We start from the raw sequence: 5,000 nt of genomic DNA on the forward strand, positions 1-5,000 counted from the left end.
CATTATCCTCCATAGCCCGTGTAGCTTTAATTAGTCTTCGTTATCATCACGCTGGAATGATCATTATCATCACAATGGAATAATCATTATCATCATAATAGCGCCTGCATTCGCACCCGACCACATGCAAAATCGTTCCATGTCGGCAAAAATTGGAAAAGCGGGGCATTTGAATGAAAATACTTGTGGTGATTATAATGATGGTGATGATGATGATGCTGGTGATTGTAGTAATGATGACATTGAGTGGTAGCAATAGTAATGATGATAATGATAATTGTGTTGGTGATGATGATAATGATATTGATGATGATATTTATAACAATAGGGAGAATAGGAATACTGATGACAATAATGATAATAATGATAATAAAGATAATGATAATAACAATTATAATGATAATAATGATAATGATAATGATAACGATAACAATAATGATATTAGTAGCAGTAGTAGTAGTAATGATAATCACAATAATAACAATAATAATGATGATAACAGTTAAAATAACAATAATAGTGATAATAACAATGGTAATGATAATAATAACAATACGAACAATAAAAATAAGAATAAAAGCAATGATGTGAATGATAATAACAATGATGAATCTGATAAAAATAATAATGATAATGATAATAACAATGATGATGATAATGATGGTAAAAAAATAATAACAACAATAATAATAGTAATGATAATAATAATAATGATGATAATAATGATAATAATAATGATAATAATCATGATGATGATAATAATGATACTACTATTACTACTACTACTACTACTACTACTACTACTAACTATCATTATTATTAGTATTATGATAATAATAACAATAGTAATAATTATAATGATAATCATAACATTAATAATAATAGCAATAATAATAATGATATTGATAATGATAATAATAATAGTAAAAAGAATAATGATAACAATAGTGATAATAACAACAATAACAATTATGATGATCAGAACAATGATCATAACAATAATAATGATAATGATAGTAAAAATTATGATAATATTGATAAGGATGATGAAAAAGATAATGATAATGATGTTAAAAATGATGATCATATTATAAAGAACGATAATGATGATAATGATGATAACGATAATAACAATTTTATTGATAATAATGATGATAATAATATCACTGATAAAGATTATAACAATTGCAACAGTAGCAATATTACTACAATGAACAACAATACGATTCAAACACAACATACTCCGTAAAAATGCTCACTCTTTCCTGCATGGAGAAAAAAAAAAAAAGAAAAGAAAAGAGAAAAAAAGAAAAAAAGGAAAAGAGAGAGAGAAAAAAAGAAAAAAAGGAGAAAAGAAAAAAGAAAAAAAGAAAAAAAAAAGAAAAGAGAAAAAAAGAAAAAAAAGAATAAAGATAGAAAAGAAAAAAGAAAAACAATATATACATATATACATTAGATTCGAGAAATAAAAAATCGGTTTGACGTCCAGGCAGGAAAAAGGGGTTAACTGGAGGCCACATACCTGCGCCTTTTTCGAGATGCGGGGGGAGGGGGGGGAGAGGGGATGGGGAGGGAGAAGGTCCAGGGCTTCGGAGGGGCGGGGCTTTGGGTGGGGGTGTGGGTGGGAAGCGGGAGGGGATGGGGAGGGGAGGGGAAGGGAGGGTAGGGAGGGGAGGGGAAGGGATGGGGAGGGGAGGGGGAAAGGGGGGGGGGGGGAAATGTCCGAGGGCTTCGGAGGGGCGGGGCTTTGGGTGCGGGGTGGGGGGTAAGGGGTGCAGGGAGACGAGGAGAGAAATATCTTTTTCTGGGGTCTGTCTATTTTCTTTTTATTTATTCATCTTTTTATTATTATTATTATTATTGCATTAATTTCTTTTGTTCGAGATTTTTCTTTTTATTTGGCGATAGTGATAGTGATAAAAATTCAGATAACAATAATGATCATAATAAAAGATGATGATAATAACATTCACACAACTACCACCATCCCTTCTGCTGCTGCAACACCATAATGATAAGAGAACGATTAAGATATTAACATAATGGCGATGACGGCAATCGTAATAATAATAACAAGAATAACAACCATAACAATAGCCATAGACAGAATGACAAACACGTTTCAGTATCTCAAATATTTACATTATGACGATGACAGCAATTATGATGATAATAACAATAAGAACAACCATAATAATAGCTATTGACAGAATGACAAATACGTTTCAATATTTAAGGTATTTGCATAATGATGATGACAGCAATCATAATAATAATAATAATAATAATAATAATAATAATAATAATGATAATGATAATAATAATGATAATAATAATAATAATAATAATAATAATAATAATAATAATGATAATGATAATAATAATAATAAGAACAACCATGATAACCACTCTAGACAGAATGAAAAACACCTATTTGCTTTATGACGATGGCGCCATTCACGATGATAATAACAAGAACAACTACTAATAACAGTAAGAACAAGCAAACCATAACTTTAGACAAAATGACAAACAATTTTCAATACTTAAGATATTTGCGTAATGACGATGACAACAATCATGTTACTGATAACAACAAGAACAAACAAATAATAACAGTAAGAACAAGCAAACCATAACTTTAGACAAAATGACAAACTCGTTTCAAATCAAGAATTAACAAAGGCTCTCGCAGCGTCGCGGAAATCACTGGAGATTCGTGTAATTTCGAGTTTGTTTGCTCTCGCTCGCGCAGCTGTTGCAAAGAACGTTAACTAACTCGCCTTTTTCGGGTATTTACTTTTTGTCGGGTGTTCAGTTGTTATCTAATTTGCATGAGTTAATTAGAAAGATAAGACTAGACGTTACAGCTCGAGAGAACATGACGTTTTTTTTTTTTCATTTAACCTTTTTGTATTTTTTTGTTTTCTTTTTAGTGCCGTTTCTTTGAACTCCGTCGATCTTCACAAAGGGACAGTCCGTATTGTGACTTGTTTATTTTCATTAATACAGCAGGAATAGATTCAAAGTCGCTTTGTACTGGGCTCTGTTGCCGCTTTGTCGCGCGGTTTTAACTCTCACAAAACGATTCTCTTATATCTCCTCGGAGTTGAACCGCATGTGTGCGCATTCATGCTTAAACGAACGCTGCACTGCCACGAACGGGAGATTTATTCTAGCAGTCACTGAGGCATATTATTCCTGCTCTTTTTTTTAACTTTTATTTTTATTCCCATCTGCTCATCCAGTATAACTTTTTATTGTATTTTTCTACCTTTCTTTAGAAGTATTATATTTTTTTCTCTTTATTTCACCTCCTAGTTGATTGACAGCGCTTTGGGTTACTGGGAGTGAGGTTCCCGAACGCAGGCCTTCCTCTCCATAAAATTGCGCCTCCTACTAAATCTCCCCAAATGATGTCTGTACATCACAATCCACGGGGGCCATTTTCGTGCGTAATTAACCAATCCCTTTAAACAAATTACTTCTACTTCTTGCATTTTTCTTTATTCTTTTTGGATTTTATACGTTTCTCTCTATATTTTACGGATTTGGCGTTCGTGCATGTCATCTCCCGTGCGGATTCCTAAATCATTTTTCCCGCCAAAACTACCGAGACAAGAGCGAGGGAAAACGTGCTTTTAGTTTTTTTCTTTTTGCGCTCTACTCGAAACTTGCTCGTATCTTCAAAAGGGACAATACTCCGAGCTTGTGTGTCTAATAGCACGATGTTTGCACACATGCATGAATAATCCAGCAGATGAAGCGTATACTTAGTATAACACCTTAAATGTACAAAACTTTTCAAAAGCATATAGACCTTGGACGACTGTAATTTCATGAGTACATGTGACAGTTGGGGCTTGAACAAAATTGCTGTACAATGTGTACATAACCTAATGATACTGGAGGAGGGTCGAAAGGTTCGGGGTACGAGTTAATTTTTCTCTTTTTCTTCCCTGAATTTTATGAGACCGATATGAGAGAGAGAGAGAGAGAGAGAGAGAGAGAGAGACAGGGAGAGAGAGAGAGAGAGAGAGAGAGAGAGAGAGAGAGAGAGAGAGAGAGAGAGAGAGAGAGAGAAAAGGGGGGGCAAGAAGACAGAGAGAGAGAGGGGGGGGTGGGTGTAAGATGGGTGATGATAATATCAATAACAAAAACAGAAGCAGCAGCAGTATTAGTAATAGTAGCTTTAGCAGTGATAACAGTAATATTAGCAGTAATAATAGCAGTAGTAGTTATAGCATTCATGTAGTAATAGTTGTTGCTATAGTAGTATTGTTGTAGAAGTAGCAGCAGAAGCCGTAGTAGCAACAGTAGTTTTGTCAATAATAGTCGTAGTAGTAGTAACTGCAGTGATAATGTAGTAGTAATAGTAGTTGTTGTTCTCATAGTGGTAAGGCAGTAGCAGTAGCAGTAGTAGTAGCAGCAGTAATATTAGTAGAAATAGTGATAGTAGTTATACTGGTAATGTAGTATAGTAGCAGTTGTATTATTACTAGAAGTAGTAGTTGTTGTTCTTGTAGTGGTAATGTAGTAGCAGTAGAAGTAGCAGCAGTAGCAGAGTAGTAGTATAGTAGCAGCAGTGGTAGCAGTAATATTAGCAGAAATAGTAGTAGTAGTAGTTATAGTAGTAATGTAGTATAGTAGCAGTTGTATTATTATCATTAATAGTAGTTGTTGTTCTGTAGCAGTAATGTAGTAGCAGTAGAGGCAACAGCAGTAGCAGCATTAGTAGCAATAGTAGTAGTAGCAGCAGTCGTGGCGATTCTTTTTCGGCCACATCAGTAATGGCGACAAATAAAAGAGAGAAAATCGCGAGAGGAGAGGAACGGAATTCCAACAAGACAGAAACTTTCAACTCTGTGCCGCCCGCCCCCCCCTCCCCCTCCTCCAGGGCCCTTTCCCCTCTCCACCCCTCGTATCCTGCTTCCCCTCCCACCCTCGCCATCTCCCCTCCTCCCCCCTCTCCCCTTCTCAACGCCTCGGAATCTCTCCCT

The sequence above is a fragment of the Penaeus vannamei genome, chromosome 19 (genome assembly GCF_042767895.1).
Source record: "Penaeus vannamei isolate JL-2024 chromosome 19, ASM4276789v1, whole genome shotgun sequence".
Lineage (NCBI taxonomy): Eukaryota > Metazoa > Arthropoda > Malacostraca > Decapoda > Penaeidae > Penaeus > Penaeus vannamei.